Source organism: Schistocerca nitens, chromosome 2, assembly GCF_023898315.1.
Source record: "Schistocerca nitens isolate TAMUIC-IGC-003100 chromosome 2, iqSchNite1.1, whole genome shotgun sequence".
NCBI classification, from domain to species: Eukaryota; Metazoa; Arthropoda; class Insecta; order Orthoptera; family Acrididae; genus Schistocerca; species Schistocerca nitens.
Window position 1 is genome coordinate 522,306,398 of NC_064615.1, and position 23,609 is coordinate 522,330,006.

General features: G+C 43.3%; 1 protein-coding gene and 1 pseudogene across 3 annotated transcripts in view; both read left to right on the plus strand.

Annotated features, from left to right (window-relative positions):
* LOC126236504 (neuromodulin) overlaps nucleotides 1-23,609 on the plus strand; it is a 949,037-nt gene that overhangs the window by 920,553 nt on the left and 4,875 nt on the right. The window lies entirely within an intron of this gene.
* Nucleotides 346-463, plus strand: LOC126237875 (5S ribosomal RNA; annotated as a pseudogene).

Genomic DNA, 23,609 nt, shown 5'->3' on the forward strand with positions numbered 1-23,609 from the left:
CTCTTTCGAAGTCACGGAGGACTCCTGAGCGACCCACTCTACCCTACCGTTACAGTGTCTCTGCCGGCAACACAAACACAATACTCCCCGTCTCCTTTATATTGGCAGGTCCATCTCTCGTGGCATCTAGTGGACAGTCCCACTTTTTAGGGGTGTCCAGATTTTTTTTTTATCAGACAGTCTATGTGATTTGCTTGATGAAATTCTGACTATTAAGAACCAATAGTGAATGTTCAGCAGAAATTGATGAAAAACTAAAGTGGAGAAACCCATAGTACACCTGTTAAAACGTTTATGTTTGGCTACTTTTAGTTAAGCAATAAATGCCAACTATTGGGTTATAGAGCCACCGGCCTTGTCGCAGTGGTAACACCGGTTCCCGTCAGTTCACCGAAGTCAAGCGCTGTCGGGCTGGGCTAGCACTTGGATGGGTGACCGTCCGGTCTGCCGAGCGCTGGTGGCAAGCAGGGTGCCCTGAGCCCTTGTGAGGCAAAACTGAGGAGCTACTTGACAGAGACGTAGCGGCTCCGCTTTCGGAAACTAACAAGGGAACCTCCCCATCGCACCCCCCTCAGATTTAGTTATAAGTTGGCTCACTGGATAGGCCTTGAAAAACCGAACACAAATCAATCGAGAAAACAGGAAGAAGTTGTGTGAAACTATGAAAAAATTAGTAAAATATACAAATTGGGTAGACCATGCGTAAGATAGGCAACATCAAGGAGAATGTGAGATCGAGAGCGCCGTGGTCCAGTGGTTAGCGTGAGTAGTTGCGGAACGAGAGGTCCTTGGTTCAAGTCTTCCCTCGACTGAAAATTTTACTTTCTTTATTTTCGCAAAGTTATGATCTGTCCGTTCGTTCATTGACGTCTCTGTTCACTGTAAAAAGTTTAGTGTCTGTGTTTTGCGACCGCACCGCAAAACCGTGCGATTAGTAGACGAAAGGACGTGCCTCTCCAATGGGAACCGAAAACATTTGATCGCAAGGTCATAGGTCAACCGATTTCTCCACAGGAAAACATTTGATCGCAAGGTCATAGGTCAACCGATTCCTCCACAGGAAAACACGTCTGATATATTCTATACGACACTGGTGACGGCATGTGCGTCACATGACAGGAATATGTTGACGACCCACCTAACTTGTACACTTGGCGAATGGGTAAAAAGATTCTTCTACCTTGCCCGATTTAGGTTTTATTGTGGATGTGATAATCACTCCCAAAAAAGTGATGAAAACATAAGAGTTTGTCACATAAACTGAAAATAAAAAACTAAACTTTTCACTCGAGGGAAGACTTGAACCTAGGATCTCTCGTTCCGTAGCTGCTCTCGCTAACCACGGGACCACGGCGCTCCTAGACTCCCATTGTCCTTGTTGTTGCCTATCTTGAGCATGGACTACTCAGTTTGTATATTTTACTCATTTTTTTCATAGTCCACACAACTTCTTCCTGTTTTCTCGATTGATGTGTGTTCAGTTTTTCAAGGCCTATCCACTGTGCCAACTTATAACTAAATCTGAGGAGGGTGCGATGGGGAGGTTCCCTTGTAAGATACGGCCGGGGAGCGGTGTGCTGATCACATGCCCCTTCATATCCGCATCCAGTGACTCCTATGAGCTGAGGATGACACGGCAGGCGCTGGGACTTTCCTGGCCCGTTCGGACAGAGTTCAGTTCGTGGGGTTATAGAAGTCAGCAAGTTAAAACATTTTGCATATTTTCATTCCCTGATGTCTTATGGGATAATCTACTGAGGTAATTCCTTACTTAGGCGACAAGAATTCATTGCACAAAAGAAAGGAATTAGAATTATTTGAGGGGAATTCACACACACATCTTGCACGCATCTCTTATTTATTTATTCACTAATGAAATTCACCATCGATAATCCATCTGAGTTTAAGAGTAACCGAAATATTCACAAGTACAACACTAGAATGAAAAATGACCTGCATTACCCTTCAATAAATCTAACTTTGGCTCAAAAATGGGTGAAACATGCAACCATAAATCTCTTTTACGATGGAAATGGAAATGCCGTTTGGCTAGGGCCTCCCGTCGGGTAGACAGTTCGCCTGGTGCAAGTCTTTGGAGTTGACGCCGCTTCGGCGACTTGCCTGTCGATGGGGATGAAATGATGATAAGGATAACACAACACCCCGTCCCTGAGCGGAGAAAATATCCGACCCAGCCGGAAATCAAACCCGGGGCGCTAGGTAAGACATTCCGTCGCGCTGACCACTCAGCTACCAGGGGCGGACTCTTTTATAAGGTACCCAAGAAAATAAAGCATCTGACATATGATACAAGAGTTTTCAGATGTAGATTAAGGATGTTTCTTCTTACCAACCCCTTCTATGCCATAGAGGAATCCTTTAATCGAAATAATAAACTATTTTTCCACAAAATACCTGTGAACGTCCACCATGTAGTCACAAATATTTTTCTAATTTTTTGAAATATATAAGTTTCTTTATATTGAAACGTTCCACGCCATAACGTTTATCGTTAAGATGATCTATGGAACACGTAAACGAATGCGACATCAGGTCTGCACAGGGAATCTTAACGAACCTGCTAATTTACACCGTATACACGAATAATTACGAAACAGGGGCAGCAGAACTCTCAAACAGTATGATGACGATTGTGTGGTCCACAGGAAAGTATCCTCGCTGGACTATGATAAAGAACTTGAGAACGACTTATACAATATTTCCACTTGGTGCATAACAGGTCTCTTTAAATGTGGCTAAACCAAAGATAATGCGCTTAACGAAGGGAGAGAACCCAAAAGTTTCCATTAGAAGATTAGTTGCGAGCACTTGGAGCCTGTTAAATTGTTTAAACATTTAGGCATAGTGCTATGAAGCAACCAGAAATAGAAAGAACGCATAAAATCCGTAGCATAGAATGCGAAGGAAAACTCAGACTTGTCAGACTTGTTAGTGGGCCGGCCGCTGCGGCCGAGCGGTTCTAGGCGCTTCAGTCTGGAACCGAGCGACCGCTACGGTCGCAGGTTCGAATCCTGCCTAGGGCATGGGTGTGTGTGATGTCCTTATGTTAGTTAGGTTTAAGTAGTTCTAAGTTCTAGGGGACTGATGACCTCAGATGTTAAGTCACATAGTGCTCAGAGCCATTTGAACCATTTGAACTTGTTAGTGGGTTTAGTGAAAAGAGCATTTCATCTGTAAAGGACAGCGAACACAAGGCGTTGGTATCAACAATTCTAGAATAGAGGTCAAAAGTTTGGAGAATTTAAAAAGCAGCTACGTTGAACTAAAACAGGGAAGAGTTCCTGTTATCGTAATATATTGATGTATCCTTTAAGACAGTATAACAAGGATATTAAGGTAAATGAAATGGGAATCTTTCGGGAAAAAGGGGTCGAGACGGTTTGGGTGAATCAGGGAGCCCGCATATCACCCAGACTGCGAAGCTCTTCTGCTGTGTCGCTCGTATATGACGCGTAAAAAAGTGGTTTTTCTCCTACTTTACATGTAAATGATCAGGACAGTAAGTGCAAACACTTAACCATGTACTTTGCAGTGGACTATCAACTCTCGATGTTGATGCAGATAAAATTGGTGGTAAAGTATTTCGAAAATACACCATGAATTCTTGAGAAACGTAGTGAAAAAGTCTCATTGAAATGAAGCAATTTATCGATGTTCTTTCTTTTTATTGCACCGCCCCGTAATCCAGCATCACTGATGCGTACAAACACACATTAATAAAGTTTATACAACAAATACTATCTGATCAAAAGTGACCGGGCACCTATTTATATGGATACCTGTATTAACGTGAAGCGTGTCCATCCTTCGGCTTTATAACGGCTCTAACTATGCTGAGGACACATTCAGTGAGGACTCTCAATGTCTGTGGAGGAATGACAGTCCATTCTTGCTCAACAGCGGAACCCAGAGAATGTGGTGACGTTCGACGCTGGTGTCTGAACTTATCCCAAAAGTGTTCCATTGGGCTCAAGTCGGGACTCTTGGCATGCAGTTCATTTCTGGAATGTTACTGTCACGAACGATTGCTTCACAGATGCTACTTTACGATAGGGCGTATTCTCACGCTGTTGCAAATATTCATCGTCTCCGAGCTGTTCTTCTGCTGTGTGCAGTACACATTGGTGTGAAATGTGTTCATATCATTCCGTGTTTAGCGTTTTCTTAAGCGCAATACGGGGAACACAACCATATCGTAACACCACCATCGCTTTATTGTTGCCACTACACCTGACGGCAGGTAACGTTCTGAAAGCATTCGCCAAACCAAACCCTTCCATCGAATTGCCACAAGGTATAGCGTGACTGTTCACTCCAAATCACTTGTTTCCAGCCGGCCGGAGTGGCCGAGCGGTTCTAGGCGCTACAGTCCGGAACCGCGCGACCGCTACGGTCGCAGGTTCGAATCCTGCCTCGGGCATGGATGTGTGTGATGTCCTTAGGTTAGTTAGGTTTAAGTAGTTCTAAGTCCTAGGGGACTGATGACCTCGGCAGTTGAGTCCCATAGTGCTCAGAGCCATTTGAACCATTTTTGAACTTGTTTCCATCCATCCGCTGTCCAGTTCAACAAATGGCTCTGAGCACTATGGGACTTAACATCTGAGGTAATCAGTCCCCTAGAACTTAGAACTACTTAAACCTGACTAACCTAAGGACATCACATACATCCATGCCCGAGGCAGGGTTCGAACCTGCGACCGTAGCGGTCGCGCGGTCCAGACCGTAGCGCCTAGAACCGCTCGGCCATTCTGGCCGGCCACTGTCCAGTGGTGTCGCTCTTTACATCTCCTCAATCATCGCTTAGAGCTGCGTACAAAAGTGTGTGGCTTATGAGAAGCTACTCGATCATTTATACCCCATTCTTTTTAACTTCTTAAGCACAGTCATCGTAGTAGCTGGATTTCTGGTATCACTTTGAAATTTACCAGCGATTCCTTCCGCTGATTTCATGAGGTTTTTTACAACCATCCTCAGTAGCGCTCGACGGCCCCTGACCGCTCAGTACGTGAGATCTGACTGGTCTTGGTTCAGCTGTCGTTGTTGCTTCGAGTTGCTACTTCACAGTCGCATCAGCAACAGTCGACTTTGGCAGCTTCAGAAGGGTTGAGGTGTCCCTGGTGGATCTGTTACTCAGGTGACGTCGAGTGATTAGTGTCCTGAGCGACCCATTCTGCTGTTACTATTTCTCCAACGACAGCACAATATCTCTCCCCCCCCCCCCCCCCCTCCGCCGTTTATACTAGAAGGACCACCTGTAGCGACATTCAGTGGTCAGTTCAGCATTAAACAGATGCGGCCGGATACTTCTGATCAAGCACTGTATCTGTGTCATCCTGAAGTGTAATGCAGCTTTCAAGAAAAGTTACTGGGCCTGCCACATTTCCTTTCTGAAGTCCTCAAGTATTTTTGCTCTTCAAAGTAAGGATCTACTTGTAAGTATGTTCCGAAGTCGCAGTGTTTTATAATTTTCTCTGAGAGTATACTGTTATTGATTTAGGAGACAATTGATGTATATTCTTTTAGAAGTACAGGGCCACATATTCGGCTTGGTGAGCACAGAACAATCCTGGTTTTATGCTTTTAACGCCGGAGAGGTCAATTGCAGAAATTCTGCCTTTAGTCCAGTTGCATGCTTATGCCGATTCGTTGTAAATGAATTTGTTTTGAGGAACCTTCATTTTGACATTCGGAACTTTTATCGGTGTCTAAGTTTTGAATTAGTTGGTATATTATTTATTGCTTTATATCATTTCCTTATAACAAAGCTATGTAGTGCACCCTTGGGAATCTTCTTCGAAAGAATCTTGTACGCAACTTTTCGTATTTTAGTCAAGGTAATTTTTTATGTTCCTGATATGTTAGTGGGCTTTACGTCTCAGTCACGTTGTAGTTGTGTTGTTTTCCTATTTCAGGAAAAAGGACTCAGTAACGAACACTAGGAAATGTTGTTTCAGTTTGTAATTACATTTTTCAAGTAAACCGGAGTCTCAAAATCTTCGGGTCTTAGTAATTTTATCATATATGATGTCATGTTTTTTCTCAAGCAATTTAGCATGTTCTTTACTAGTAAAGCTCTGCATTTCACCTATCTCCTCTGGAAAGCTTTATGCGTTTAAGTTGCCCCTGAAAATTTCCTCTTTCCACATGTACCATTTCACTCTTTCGTTAATTCTGCTGCTGACATGTTATGGTGATGGTAGTGTATTGGTCAAGTAATATACTTTCTTACACACGCTAACTACATATCTTCCAAACCACTGCTCATGAAAGTAATATACTTTTGTTAGTGCATACATCTTCAAAGACTTAACTTTTGGTGTAAGTTCAAGGTAAGATTTACCCTCTGCAGAACATTCTTCTGACACCAAAATTTATACCTATGATGTTGTTGTATAAATTTACCAAGAATAGTTTTATCGCAACACTCTAAGAGTAACCATGTCTAACAGGTCATATTACTTGATATCTGCTTGTGCTTCTGTTACTAGCCATCAAGCCTGAAACAGCCTATAACATTTTTGTGACTTACGTTGCAATATTCTTGTGTTAAGCCCATCTTCACCACTGCCGACAAAAAAAATAGCTGTGATATATCCAAAGGCGATTAATCTCACCGTTATTCTGCTGACACTTATCAAACTGGTCCCACAGAATCATCATATAATAAGCACTGGACACAGTGAACGGTCTGTTATCGGTTAATTTCTTCTACAGCTACATGACTACTCTGCAATTCACCCTTAAGTGTTGGCATAGAGTTCACAGAACCAATATGAGACCACTTACATCAGGTCGAGGGGCGTGTCCAGATATGCCGTCACCCAGGCGAACGACTGCTCGAAACAAGCCGCGCCTGTGATGTAGCTCGATGGGGGCAGTAGTATGCTGTGGAGGACGTTCAGTGGGCTTTCATGGGACCTATGGTAGTTGTCGAAGACATCACGGCAGCTGTGGACTACGTGAACGTTATTAGCAGTAACCTGTGATCCTCCATGCTTGATGTCTTTCCCGACAGCAACGACATCTTCCAGCAGGATAACTGTCCGTGTCACCAGGACAGAATCTTGCAATGGTGCTTTGAAGAGCATGATAGCGCACTCACGTTGATGTCTTGACCACCAAATTTGCCTGATCTGGAAGCAATGAAACACATCTGTGACGCTATCGGGCGCCAATTCCGCGTCCACAAACCACCCATTCTTAATTTATCCGAATTGCATGACCTCTGTGTAAACATCTGGTGCGTCATACCTCCGACAACCCAGCAAGGACTTACCTACGGTACGTCACACTGAACTGTTGCTGTACTGTTATCCAAAGGTGGATCAACACGGTATTACGTAAATGGTCATGATGTTACGGCAAATTAGTGTACTCCCACACATCGTTAGTACCAAATATCTGTAAGACATGACGGACTAGGTAACTGTGCATCATTAAACCGGTAGTCATAGTATAATACACTTTCACGCTTCATGAAGTGCACATCTTTCAATTTATCTACATGTTGTCAGTGCCCGCGTCACAATCATATTTCTTAACGGCATATTATTAAAATTTTTGCTGGATATAATTTAATGATTAATACCATCTGTTAAATACCTAAGATTGTAGCTAGTACCGGTACCGGCGGCTAATTATTGCGCAGAACGAACAGTAAGGGTCCTTTTACACTTCTACATGGTTCACGATAATTGTCATTTTTCGCTCTAGACGCATTCCCACAGAAATGTATTTTCTTTAAAAACAGTAAGCGACTGGCGTGAATGGTATGGTTACTGTTCTGTTAAAATATTAAACCGTGTTTTCCACAACCGAAGATGGCTCATTAGGAATTCATAGCTGCGTGGGGCGGCCATATTTCGTTAGTATCTAAAAGTAACAGGACACAATGTTTATTTGCCTCATTTACATTTCTAAGTTACACAGGCTGCAATCACCGTCCGCAGTGCAACAGGTCGCAACTGAAAGTGCTAAGTACATGTGTAGTAGGACGACTTTTCGAATAACGTTCTACAAGCTCGGAAAAACACTTCCGTATAATCTAATAACGCTTCCATGAAATTAGCCAGTTGCACTGTACGTTTTAAAATGATTACAGTCCCATTACACAGTTAATTACGTTTGTAGTCCAGGCAGTACTGTTGATCACCCATTATTAAACGCGTGAACTCTGAATATTTTGCGCTTTAACTGCGAAATACTGTTTATAAATACTGGAAGTACAGCGAAACTTAATACGTGTCTAAATGGGAGGCACAATTCCATCTGGTATTTTAAATATCGCATTATTACTGATGTTTCTCAATAATACGGTTACATATTCTCGATAGCTATTTATGATCGCGCGAACATAATGCAGGCACTTTCCAGTTATTATTGGATACGCTAACGCATGCCCTGTGCGGCGGCTCTCGGCCCAGAGTAGCCGGTTCAAATCTTGGTAGTTTTTTCACCACCACTGTGTTGCCGGTAAAGGCAGGAGATGTATTGGAGTAAAGTCCTGGATCAAATCCTAAATGTCTCCGCGGTGTGCCGTGAAGTCATGACTTGTGACACTACTGACGTCAATCCATCTCTCGGATGAGAAATTTAGCTTAGGGGCCCCCCAGGGCACTATTTATGAGGAGTCGGCTGTGGCCTACACCCATGTTTCACTCTCCCCATTTTGCAAGAACAAAAGCGGAAACTAGACACTACACTAGAAAAACACACACACAGGCGCGCACGCTCCTTTTACATTCACCTACACTCAACAAAACGCAGCTTACACACATTGGAAGGTAAGCGATCACTGTGCTCAGAGAAGAAAACCGTTTCTGATTAGAAGGCTGAACTAACCCTTGGTATATGCCAACCACATTAGAGTTTCAACTCTCTGTGGTACCAGAGTGTTTAGTATGTTCGTGTGTTTTATTCTTGCCACGAGTAATATGGTACACAGAGTGTTAGGGATATAGGTCCAGATACTTCTATTGGTGACTGAGGACGGTGTACTGAAGAACATTACATCAGCGTCTACGTCATTTGCAGATTAACAATTGCAGCCTTTACAAGTCGTATGTTTTTAAGGGGTTTGTACCTCTAAGTACATGAGACAAGAGTAAGCCATTAATCCTTATTTTTCCCTGGGCAGCACGTCAGCTGTTGAAGTGTGGACACGTGGATGTAAAACCGTTAGTCTAAGCTGACACTTGGTGGTGCAGTAAGACGGTGCAGAAAACATCAAGTCGTAGGGTTTGTGGGAAGACTGTTCGACACACAGATAAAACCATCAACACACTGATGTTTTTACACATTAAGGTACGACGTAAAAAAATATCTGTACTTACATCCAGTACAAGTGGCGTGAACAATGTCAGGTTTTGCGTGATTACTGTGAAGGACACAGAGAAGCCGTGTGCTTGTGAGACAGCGTTGTCAGCACCTGGCAGAGTTTGAAAGAAACCTCATTATGGGTCTCCATTTGGGCGGCTGGTCCAATCGTCGGTATTTAGATCTGTGGGGCATTCGGATGTCACAGTGGCTTGATCTTGAACTGCATGGCAACGTGAGGACAGACATATTCGTCAAGCTGTCGGTCGACCACATCTGGCAACCACAAGAGGGGATCATCGTATGTATTATGCACCGTACACATCGCAACCCCATCTGCGCTTGCCGTCCGAGAACAAGTAATGGACACGCTGCAACATTCTGCCATATACTGCACCATTCGCTGGAGACTAGCAACAGCTGGGCTAGGCAATTACCGTCCCACGTATAGGCAGTCGTGAACACAACATAAAGGACTGCGTTTTGAGTGGTACCGTTACTATAAAGCATAGTCAGCTTACGAATGGAGCTGAATTGTCTTCAGTAATGAATCGTGGTTCTGCATTACACTGGCTTACTATCGTTGGTGAGTATGGCGGCTACCTGGCGAGAGGTTCAATTCTTCTAATGTTTTGGAAAGGCACAGCAGTGTTACCCGATGTCTCCCCACATTATGACTCCGGGAGACCCATCACGGCTGGCAGCGACATCTCCATTCTGAATAACACAGGCACTGCCGATTCGTATTTATTCACCAATAACATGCATGTCCGAAGGAATATTGCGTTGTACTTCTTCATACAACAGGGACTGCTATTTCGTATTTTTCGCCAATACCAGGTCCTCGACTCTCAAAAATATGTCCTTCCTGGACGGTTGCAACGTACGAGTGCAGTTTGTGACACGTGGACGACGACGTGTGGAAGTTTAGGCGTGGCCGTGATTCGTGTGCGGATAGCCGGAGCTGCTAAAGCGACCGCTCGCGTAAAGCGGGAAATCCGTGTTAGTGTCCCGGTCCGGTATAAATTTTCATTGTCATCATTCCAATATACAACCGATGATGGTTCATATTCGCAATTGCTAATACATTTCCTATATTTCTTGACTGCTATAGTCGCTACATTTCCTGTTCCTTTGGATATGTGTGTATGTCCGACGGAACACTGCATCGTACTTCTTAATAACACAGGAGTGCTATTTTGTATCCAAAAATAGTCATTAATATATCAATCATTACAGCAAACTTTCTTCATCTGCGTATTCCGTTTGTGGTTCGTCGTTAGAATGTCAAATATTTGCATAAAGCTTGCTTGATTAGTGGGGAGGGCAGACTGATCAGACACTTTACAATGCGACGGGAATGCTGTATTTTCTTGAAAAATGTGGATGCAAAAGTTCTGTTTTTTATAAACAGCCGATTAACTACATACTGTTTGCTGTCAATTAACTGTGTTACTGAAATGAATTAATAAAAAAGATGTCACTTTTGTTCCTACTGATTTGTAGGGCGATAAGTTTGACTCGTGAGCCTCTATGTACCTCCACTTGAATTAAAATAAAACGAAAGTCCAAGTAGTATAGTTTCTAGGGCCCCAAAAATATGTAACTGGACTTTAAATGTGGCAACGTTCAATGTCTAGGCATCTGAGATGTCACTAAACCCGCCCAAGGATGTAAACAACCATGCATGAGCAGCGCCTATTAGACGGAGGGGATCTGATAGCCGATCAGTTCGTCATTCAATCAGGAAGGAGGTACACGGCTCGTATTGTCTGTAGTTCAACCATGCCTAGACGGTCAATAATGTGGTTCGATCACGTCCGCATTGTCACTTCGTGCCAGGAAGGGCTCTCAACAAGGGAAGTGTCCAGGGGTCTCGGAGTGAATCAAAGCGATGTTGTTCTGACATGGAGGAGATACAGAGAGATAGGATCTGTCGATGACATGCCTCGCTCAGGCCCCCCTAGGGCTACTACTCGTACTGCAGTGGATGACCTCTACCTACAGATTATGGCTCGGAGGAACTCTGACGGCAACGCCACCATGTTGAATGATGCTATTCGTGCAGGACGTCGTGTTACGACGCAGCGCGGTACAGATGGGCCCAAAAACATGCGTAATGGACCGCTCAGGATTAGCGTCACGTCGCATATGCCTTCAACCAGACAATTGTCGGAAACGTGTTTGGAGGCAACCCGGTCAGGCTGAACGCCTTAGACACACTGTCCAGTGAATGCAGCAAGGTGGAGGTTCCCTGCTGTTTTGGGGTGGCATTATGTGGGGCCGAAGTACGCCGCTGATGGTCATGCAAGACGCCGTAACGGCTGTACGATACGTGAACACCATCCTCCGACCGATAGTGCAACCTTATCGGCAGCATATTGGCGAGGCATTCGTCTTCATGGACGGCAATTCGCGCCCCCATCGTGTACATCTTGTGAATGACTTCCTTCAGGATAACGACATCGCTCGACTAGAGTGGACAGCATGTTCTCCAGACATGAACCCTGTCGAACATGCCTGGGATAGATTGGATAGGGCTGTTTATTGACGACGTGACCCACCAACCACTCTGAGGGATCTACGCTGAATCGCCATTGAGGAGTGGGACAGTCTGGACCAACAGTGCCTTGGTGAACTTGTGGGTAGTATGCCACGATGAATACAGGCATGCATCAATGCAAGAGGACGTGCTACGGGGTATTAGAGGTACTGGTGTGTACAGCAACTGGACCACCACTTCTGAAGGTCTCGCTTATGGTGGTACAACATGCAATGTGTGGTTTTCATGAGCAATAAAAAGGGCGGTATTGGTGTTTATGTTGATCTCTATTCCTATTTTCTCTACAGGTTCCGGAACTATCGGAACTGAGGTGATGCAAAACTTTTTTAGACGTGTGTATTTTGGGATCAGAAATGACTTTGCCCACTCTCCCGCGTAAATATCACTCTTTTCAGATTAAAGTTCGATACGAAAAGATATTTCCAAACCCCAGAGCAGATTAATAGCAACTAAACTCGGTGTTCAAAGTTCAATCATTATGAAATAATCCGAAGTCTACGGCTTACTACTAGTTGTAATGTTAAAAGAATTCGCAGTACACGACAAAAAAAGTAAGATTACAAGTTCTGATTTCAACACTTGTAACACTTCACATTGTTCTACTCACGTTTCTGCTGACGGAGGCCACACTTGAGCAACCAGGTGCACTCTCCATCACCAAGCGCCCCAAACCATCATCTTGGCTCGACTGCCCTCGCCAAAACTGCCCGGATAAAGATGGCCGTCGCCATTTGTTACCTCCGTTTAAAATTAGTCAAATACGTGAACTTCTGTTTTTGCAATATACTAAAATTACTTATTTCTACCTTACACGAATGTATGATGCACCATAATATTCGAAATTTTGCCAGCTCTTCAGTGCTGCATTCACATATACAATTGGACAAACGGTTTTCATATTATTTGTGATTTAGTCCTTGGTACGGCTACTTTGCCTTTTTCGTCTACCAAAAATTAATGATTAAATAAAAGAATATAATACATATATGTGTGTGTGAGTACTCCTATCACTAACTGCTGTCCGTACTTTTACTATTCAAACAATATTTTTCGGCCAAACTCATGTTTTCATTGCGCGGAATCATATACCGGTTCATAGTGCAAAATGTGTATCTCCTACGAAAAATATATGACTGTCGCTTTATGCCATTCACTGTCCTCTATCCATTGACACTTTGCTCATCAAAAACGTGTTATCCGTCCTCGAGATACGAGCTTGTTTTATGTATTGTATATTCAACATCTTCAAACTGAATTAGCTTGCAAACTAGTGCACCCATTAAAGGCGCGTAAAGATCAGTAAAACATCTTCAATTTTCCCATTAATATGGAACTATATGTTTTTGTGTCGATTTCCAGGTTTTGTTTTTATGGAAAATTCAAATATTTTATTCTGTATTTCTACTGTATAGCCCAGCTGTGTCCGCCGTCTCCCTTCAACGATCAGAGCCACGGGTTTTCCAGACCACCGCGTATTACGTTCAGCTAGAAACTGAGCCATAAGTATTTCTCATATTCCTGTGTCCGCCAATGATTACCCATCAAACGTTCCGCCATCTATCGGCACCGCGTCTAGATATTACGGCCGGCCAGCGCATGGACCACCGCTAGGCAGCTCTCAGGACAGGTTCCTGTACAACATACTAGAGACGAAGCCGTTATTTAATGATGTCAACGGTCCGTTATTTTCCTCGATGAAAAAACGTAATTTCTGTTTCTGTTCCTGTCTCTTCTACAGATGCCTAGACACTCCTTTTTTCAGTTTTTCTGCCTCTAGCAGCTTTTACAAACGACCAAAATTGTTTGTTGAGGTTTTAAAAACGGTCCTGTGATACTTTGCTACGGTAGTTATCAGGACAGGTTCGAGAATATTTTTCCACACAAGTGATTTATATTTGGTTTGCCCCTTCTCTCCTTTTTCCTCGTACACTATTGTCCGTATCAGTTTTCGTTACCAATTTTAATACGCACTGTGTACAAATCTTTTTCGGAGACTTTTTCAGTGGGCTTGAGCAGTCGCAGAAACCAGAGGGCGGCATTCAGACTGTCGTGCAAGATGTTGAAAACCGATCCATCATTGATTTCCGCTTTTTCAACTGCCACCTACATTATAATACGCCGGTTTTCGAACAACAGGATCAGCAGTTCTCTTGTGATGCTCGGCTTTTCACGGAGAGATGAACTCTCACTTGGTTCTTCTTCATTCACACTTGTCTGACCACACTGCAGGCACCAGCGTCACATGACCACTGTGTCATATGATGGTGCATTATTGCCGTACGCTTATAATAACTCAGCACTCCGATTGGATTGTTGTAGCTCTGTCCCCTCTCAAATGCAGAAAACGAATTACCATACGATACTCCTCGTTATCACTGGGATGCGACATATTGTTTTGACTCCTCTGCGGAGACGACTACAGGCATGTACCTACAAACAAACAAATATTCTTTAAGTAACATTATTTTTTTCGGTGTGATAAATAACTCTTTGTACCTGGATTACACATGAGAGGGACTCAATCAGCGACTCTGGTAGCCACCCCTGGCATGTCACCAGTATGGTGCAAAACACAGCCGGCCGCGATGGCCGAGCGGTTCTAGGTGCTTCAGTCCGGAACCGCACGACTGCTACGGTCGCAGGTTTGAATCCTGCCTCGGGCATGGATGTGTGTGATGTCCTTAGTTTAGTTAGGTTTAAGTACACTACTGGCCATTAAAATTGCTACACCAAGAAGAAATGCAGATGATAAACGGGTATTCATTGAACAAATATATTATACTAGAACTGACATCTGATTACATTTTCACGCAATTTGGGTGCATAAATCCTGAGAAATCAGTACCCACCTCTGGCCGTAATAACGGCCTTTTTCTTACAGTCGCAAAAGACAGCAATTAACCTATACAACTTGTAACTGTCTATCAATTTAGTTATTCTTTGTAGGGAGGGGGGGGGTTGTTTGGTGAAGGAGACCAGACAGCGAGGTCATCGATCTATCGGATTAGGGAAGGATGGGGAATGAAGTCGGCCGTGCCCTTTCAAAGGAACCATTCCGGTATTTGCCTGGAGCGATTTAGGGAAATCACGGAAAACCTAAATCAGGATGGCCGGACGCGGGATTGAACCGTCGTCCTCCCGAATGCGAGTCCAGTGTCTAACTTATTCTTTACATCTTAGATTCCCCAGACGCACCCAGTGGCACCCGGCTTGAAGGTTCACAGCTGGCTCTGTAGCCTTTGTCGAAGACGTTGTGTAGGAATCTAAAATCTTCGTCCATTTCGATTTAGAGTGAATTCTTTGCTTATACACAGGGTGTCCATAATTAAATATCCGGTTTCAAAACGATGTAGAAAGGGAACGACGGCTCAGAGTAATGTAAAATTTGGAGAGCATATTATTGATGAAGGGGAAAGCTCCATGGAACAAAAAACATTTAACGAAGATTTTATCGATAGATGGCGCTTTATGCGTCTTAAAGTAATTGGGGTCGTCCACAAAAGGCAGACGAATTGCAACACGACGGCTATTGTTTGAGTTGCGCATTATGCCATCCGTACTGTCCAATGTGCATAACTGCACAAGTTCGGTAGTCAACAGTTGTGGTGACACTGTTAGTTAGATACGCGCAGCCACCCCAGAGCCAGAAGTCACACGGATTAACATCAGACTGTAGGGAGATGACGCTTGATGATTCTAGCGTATCCGAAATTGCCCTGCAGCAACCCCTTCACTGGCTGTGCAATGTGCAGAGGAGCGCCATCTTGCATAAAAATGATCCTACCCACACATCCATGCTCTTGAAGGGTATGAATGACATGGTGCACAAAAGACTCTTAAAGCGTATTCTATTGACGGTACAGGTAACACAGAACTCAACTTCTCGAAAAAATACGGCCCTACGATAACGGATGCTGTCAACCTCCACCACACAGTCACCTTTGCAGAATCAAGTGGCAGCAGTTGATGTGCGTGCGGATATTCCGTTGCCCATATTCCCCAGATCTGCGTGTCGACGAGCCTTGGAGATACAAATGGTCTGCGTCTGTCTACATAATGTCATTGTTCACTTCCTCTCGAGCAAGAAATTTCAGCGCGACAGTTTATCTTGCTGGTAAGTCAGCAGGAAACAACTCTTGAGCATGGGTGATTTTGTGTGGATAGCAATGCAGGAAGCCTAGAATTTTATGCACCGTGCTCGCAGGCATGTCCAACGCTCGGGCAGTTGCCCGAGCACTGCATGTTTGCACACCACGCGCTGGACGGCAGCCGGCCACCTTTCTGACGGCTCATTGTTGCACGGCAAATCACGAGCCGCGACTCACAGAGATGCCCAGAGGTGCCTCATACAGAGAGTATCCCAGAGTGCCCCTGAGAGCTACAGCACCAACAGGAATTCATGTTGGCAACATCAATGTGTAATTCTTTTTTTCAAGGTCACAACATTAAGTTCTTACAATACAAATCAGCTACAATTTTTACTTTTGTACATACACCATCATCTTTAAACCATACAAAAACAGATTCGTTCTCCTCAGCCTTATGAACATTGCGAGGCCTTACTGCTGAAGACATACCCACAACCTTGTTGGGCGGTATCGTTCTTCATAAATGTGAAGTCCGGAACTCCAATGTTCGGGCGAGTTCCCGCGCACTTCACGTTTTCACACAACCGCTCGATCCCTTCTGCAGTGCTGTGGCCACATCTTCGATAGCTTTTCTCCATGTGCCACATAGCACTTCAAAAGAACCAGTCTCTTCGAATTCTGCAGTAATTTTCTCCATATCCTTAGCAGACATCGGACAAATACCGATGAGAGTCCGGAATTTCTGCAGGCGCACAGTCACCAGTGTTGTAAAGGGCTTTATCAGCAGCGCACGATCCATCATTGAGACAGTCATGTTGGGCATCTCGAATGGAAACTGAGGAACTGTCTTGTGCCGCAATCATTCCTTTTCTTTTTTTTTTTTTCCTGATCAATGTCGATCTTCGCTGCATGACGACCCCGTCACCCCTGTCTCTAGGATTCCTTTGGGTTCGAAGACAGATCTTGTAAAGCGGCAGAGTTAGGTGTCGGTACATGAGAGTCAATCCCACCTCAAAGAACGTTTTACTATAAGTGTTAATATTTTCACATCCATTAATTTCCAAATTACTCAGCTGATTTTCAGAGAAGACAGTACTGTGAAACGTAAGAGTCTCGAAAATGGCAAGAATTTCCAAACCATTACAAGCTCCATTTAACTCACGATGCTTTTCAGTTTCGTTCTTGAGGGTTAACCTACGTGGATTGGTTCACTGTTTGACTAGCTGGGGAACACATTCCAGCGAGAAAAAGGCGCCCATTCGCAGGCCGATCGTACCTGCTGCCCACAACAAAGCTGAAGCCGTTCGTGAGCCACACAGATGGGACAGACAAGCTACAGGTTGTTGAGCGAAGACAAGCCAGCTCCAGTAATAAAGACTAACTTTTCCCAATAAAGATAGAAACGGCAGAAAGATACTATTACCTCGCCCTCCCCCCACCGCCATCCCCTCCCCCACCCCATTTACACTGGTGAACAAAACTAAAGGGCGTAAGCAACTTCCATATGATATGTCACTGTCAAATAACATAACTCCTTGAAACTAGGACCATGCACAGAAAGAACTGCTACTGTATAGCAGAGAAGGTAACTGAAAGAAACAATAGGTCGAACAGAGATGACACTTTTATTCAGAGACAATAACTACACTGAAGTCATTGCGATTTATGAGGGTCTTTGGACATTCCAAAAGGCGAGACACAGTTCTTACTAGGTTGTGTGAGGACCACGAACGGCAGTGCATTCTCTGCATCGTGCCCAGATGCTGGACACAAGGTTGGTAACCGGTTCTTGAGGTAGGGCGTTCCATTCCTCCACCAGCATCCTTGAAGCTGCTGTATTATCGTTGGTGCATGTAAGCGAGCTGCAGTACTTATTCCTAGTGCATTCTACACGTGGTCGATGGGATTTACGAGGGTGAGTCAAATGAAAACCTTAAATATTATTTATTGTGCAGAAGTGGTACAAAGCTGTATCACTTTTCAACATAATCTCCCCCACGCTCAATGCAAGTCCTTTGCGCTTACAGAGTGCATAAATTCCTTTAGAAAAAAATTCTTTTGGTAGTCCGCGCAACCACTCATGCACCGTGTGGCGTATCTCTTCATCAGAACGGAACTTCTTTCCTCCCATTGCGTCTTTGCGTGGTACAAACATACGGAAATCACTTTGTGATGAGGAGTGGCGCCATTGCTTGCTCGCTCTCTTCGTTTCCGGTTGGTGGAAGTGAAGCCAGGTTTCGTCCCCAGTAACGTTCAAAGCGCCGAAGATGTTCTTCACAAGCATCAACACGTCGTTCTCTCATTTCAGGAGTCAGCTGCAATGGCACCCATCTTGCAGACAATTTGCGAAACTGGAGCACATCATGCACAATGTGGTGTGCTGACCCACGACTAGTCTGTAAACATGCTGCAGTGTGATTCAGTGTCTCTCTGCGGTTTCCCTTCACTATGGCTTCAACTGCTGCAATGTTCTGTGGAGTCACAACTCATTGTGCCTGACCTGGACGAGGAGCATCTTCCACTGAAGTCACACCATTTGCGAACTTCCTACTCCATTCGTAGACTTCATGCTGTGACAAACATGCATCACCGTACTTAACCTTCATTCGTCGATGAATTTCGATAGGTTTCACACCTTCACTACGCAAAAACCGAATAACAGAACGTTGTTCTTCCCTGTTTCAAGTCGCAAGTGGGGCGGCCATATTTATACTGATACTGCGACGATATGTGTGCATCTGCACTATGCTGCTACCTACAGCCCATTCTGCACACTGTTTGTAGCACGCTTACCAACTTACACGATAACGGCGCGAAATTTCGATTTCTTATTACATATTTAAGATTTCAATGGTTCAAATGGCTCTGAGCACTGTGGGACTTAACATCTGAGGTCATCAGTCCCCTAGAACTTAGACCTACTTAAACCTAACTAACCTAAGGACATCACATACATCCATGCCCGAGGCAGGATTCGAACCTGCGACCGTATCGGTCTCGCGGTTCCAGACTGTAGCGCCTAGAACGGTTCGGCCACTCCGGCCGGCTGAGATTTTCATTTGACTCACCCTCGTAAGTAGGCGGAATGGGCAGGCCAGTCCATTTGGCGAATATTCTCTCGTTCCTGTACCTCTGTAGTTCGATGCGGTCATGCATTTTCATTCATAAAAATGAAGTCAGAGTCACACATGTGGAAGTAGTACATCATCACAATAATCATCACAATAACGTTGACCAGTGACCGTACCGTGTTCAAATACTTTGAGGTCAGCACGTACATGCATGTTCATGCCTCCCAAACCATAACATCTAGACCTCCAAAAGGAAAATGTTCAAAAATGTTTCCGGATGCATTACGTGTTCCCACCTGTTGCCATAGTAGGATGCGTCCGGCATTATCGACCACGATCATTCTGGAGGTCCACGAGTTGGATGTGGGGAGGCGCAATGTTGCAAGGACGTGCTGACCTCCAAACCATTGAACACGGCACACTCACCAGTCAATGTTATTCTCACACTGTACTGCTTCCCCATGTGCCTCTTTTCAGGAGTGCTTTCGCCACTGACGTCGTTTTTATGGACCTCCAAAATGATCGTGGTCGATAATGCTGGACGTATCCTACTATGGCGAGAAGTGGGAACACGTAATGCATCCGAAAACATTTTCGAACATTTTCCTTTTATCGGTCTAAATGTTATGGTTTGGGAGGCATGAACATACATTTACGTACTGACCTCAAAATCTTTGAACACGGTACGCTATTGTGATGATGTACTCCTTCCCCATGTGCGACTGTGACTTCATTTTTATGAATGGAAATGCGTGACCGCCTCGAATTACGTAAGTGGAGGAGTTCTTGCAATGAGAGGATATTCGGTGCATGAACTGGCCTGCCCGTCCCTGGACTTGAACACCATCTATCAAGGGTGGGATCCGTTGGAGAGACGTATTACAGCACATCTGCATGCACTAACAACCATCCAGCTGTTGCCAACAACACTGGTGGGGGAATGGAAAGCCCTGCAACAACAACACCTCACCGGCCTTGTGGCCAGCATGTGAGCACGTTGCAGAGTATGTACTGCCGTCCATGGTGGTCACATACCCGGTTAAGAACTGTTCCCGCCTTTTGTGATGTCCAGGTGACCATCATATATCGCGGTAACTTCGATGTAATTATTATCTTTGAATAAAAGTGTCATTTCTGTTCGCCTCATTGCGTACTTCTTTCAGTTAGATTCTGTACTTTACTGCAGTAGTTCTTTCTATGTATAGTCCAAGTTCCATCGAACTATATTTCCTTACAGCAATGTTAGTCAACCTGGTTCCTAACGACCATTAGTGGACGTTCCAGCTTTAATGGTGGACTGTAGGTGGTTGGGAGTTAAAGATATTTTCATTAGGTTTTCATAAAATTTAGACAAGTATTTGGTAAGTCACTTTTATTACATGTTTTACGTTTCACTGTATATGCTCATCTTGCAGAATTCAGTACAATTAGTTGGCAGTCTCAGTGCTAAAGGAAATGCTGATAATGGTGAGAGTACACTTCAGCCTTATTTCAAATTAATTCTGAAGTAGTCTAACTTGTGGAAAGTTTGTTGCTTGTATAGTTCTTAAAATAACTGCATAACAAAGATACTTCCTCCTTTTTTTGACAAATCCTTTGCAGATGATGTTTTACCTCTATTGCAGTTACTTGTAAGTTATGATGAAGCGACGTGTTAATCACTAACACACAGTGTTTTAATACAACAGTAATATTTTTTTTCATCACTCTTCTAAGTGGTTTCATGCGGCCAGCCATAAATTCCTCATCTGTCAGCCACTTCATCTCAGAGTGGCACTTGCACCCCACGTATTCAATTATTTGCTGGATGTGTTCAAATCTCTGTCTTCCTCTACACTTTATAACCCTCTACGGTTCCCTCTACTACTATGGAAGTTACTCCTTGAAGTCTTAACATGTGTTCTACTTGGCTGTCTCTTCTTCTTGTAAGTGTTTCCGAGATGTTCTTCTCCTCGCCAATTCTGCTGAGAACCTACTCATTGCTTTTCTTATCAGTCCACCTGATATTAAACATTCCTGTACACCATCACATCTCGAATGCTTCTCTTCATTTTCTGTTTTCCATAGTTCCTGATTCGCCTCCATACAACGCTGCGCTCCAAATGTACATTCCCAGGAATTTCTTCGTCAAATTAAGTCCTGTATTTCATGCAGCAGACTTCTCTTGGTCACAAATGCCCTCTTTGCTTGCGCTAGTCTGCTTTTCATGTCCTCCTTTCTTCGTTCATCGCATGTAATTTTCCTTCCAAGATACCAGGATTCCTTCACTTTGTGACCCCCTATTTTTGTGTTATGTTTTTTTACTAATGTAAACGTAGGCTTCCGCGGCTGTTGTCACAGTCAATAAAATTATTCTGGGTTTAAGGCGGCATTGTCAACTATAAAATTCCGACGTTTCGGCGACTTTTCCCTCAGGAAGGCGCCTTGGCAACAGTCGCCGGAACGTCAGAATTTTATAGTTGACAATGCAGCGTCAAACCCAGAAGAATTTATTGAGTGTTTATTACTTATCCCATTTCTGGTACTTCTCACGACTTTCCTCTTTCTTCGGTTTACTCTTATCAGTAGTGTGTACTCATTAATCTGATGATTCCATTCAATATATCTTGCAAAACTTCCTTAATTTTGCTGAGCATTGCAGTGTCATCAGCAAATCTTATCATTGGTATCCTATGACCATGTATTTTAACCCTACTATTGAACCTTCTTTTTATTTACGTCATTGCTTTTTCGACGTATAGATTGAACAGTAGGGGCGAAAGATTCTATCCCCGCTTGCACCCTTTTGTATCAGAGTAATTCGTTTCTGGCCTTCCATTTTTATTTTTTCCTCATGGTTCTTGTACTGCTGAAAACTAGCGGAGCTAAATATGTCTGGGAACTGGATATACGTCCTAATCTCCTTCTGCCCTCTCTCTCTCTCTCTCTGTCCATAAGCTCCTCTCCCTGTCTTGCCATTTTCTCCTCCCCTTCTCTCTGCCAGTCTCCATCTTCCCCTCTCTATGTCCATTTCCTCTCCTGCCTCCCCCCCCACCCTCCCACTTTCCAACTCTTCTTCCACATTCTCTCTGACCTCAAGCCTTGTTTACAGTTAATTGCAAATGCAGCCTCGACCTGGAGTTGAATTCGCTTAAAATGAATGGGAACGTGGTTGATATCATTGTTATGCCGTGTATGAGAGAGGCCTCTCCAGCTGCTAGATCTGTGGGAATAGTGCTGCAATGACAGTATTTTGCGTTGTTTTAATCTGTGAACGTTTAGGATTACAAGGCTTCGGACTATTCATATTCCGTAATAGTATTCTAAACATTAACCAATAAACCAAAGAAACTACTTTTATGTTTCGCTTTAAAACCAATGGTGAAGGAAAAAAAACAAAACGGCACATTGTTGTGTATACAATGATTATTTAGAATTCTATGTAAGGAGAACGAATATGTTTGAGAGAAACTATTTGTCTAATAGTTTAAATGTCATACTATCGCAATTAAAACTGACTGCGATAATGTTAATGAAACTGTACGTTTTCACAGCACAGTATTTTCGTTCTCGCGGTTAGGTTTGACAAAGAAACTGAAAATTGTCGTTAAAAAAATATATAGCTTATTTTAGGATGAATACCTATTACAGCATCGTGGAAAAATTCTGAGTAAATCAGTCAAGCACTTTTGTAGACTTTGCTAACAACATTTCCATCTTTTATATTACATATGTTTATATATTATACATATGAAAAAAATATATATAAGCAATGTCTGTCAAAGTGTCTATTAAAGGATTGTGTAAATATCTGAAGAAACCTGAACAAGAACTTTTCAAGATTATTAAGATTATTATTAACGAAGTTTCTAATATATACATTGTGTGTGTGTGTGTGTGTGTGTGTGTGTGTGTGTGTGTGTGTGTGTGTGTGTATGTGTGTGTGTATGACCGTACGAGCGCCTTATGCCCGTGTGAACGTTTATTTGAGTACCGTGTAAAATTTGAATAAATCGCTCAAGAAATTCTCGAAATATTTGGAAACAACGTTTCCCTTTATAATTTACATATATATTAAACATTTAACATATGTAGGTCCGAACATTTATTAGAATATCGTCAAATATTGAAGAAATCGGTCAGGAACTTTTCGAGATCTTTGCTCACAACTTTGATGCTTCATGCATTATATATGTATATTTATAGTACATATATTAAAAATGTGTAACCTATCTACGTAGGAACGTTTGAGTAACGAGTAAAAATTTGAAATAAATCGGTCCAGAACTTTTCGAGATTTTTGTTAGCAACATTACCCCTTTTTTATAGTACATATATCGTTATGTGCCATTCACATTTAAAAATGTTGTGAAAAAATGAGTCACGAAACTTTCGAAATTCTTCTTAATAAAGTTAAACAACGGTCTGTCTTTATATGATGGTAAAGATTATGTCTTTTTTCATAGCTTACACATATTCGCCTGAGAATTTCGAACATCTTACACCCGTTTACATTGTCGAATGGTTTTTCTAGATCGATTCGCTACGTCAGAACAACCTCTCTGGTGTCTT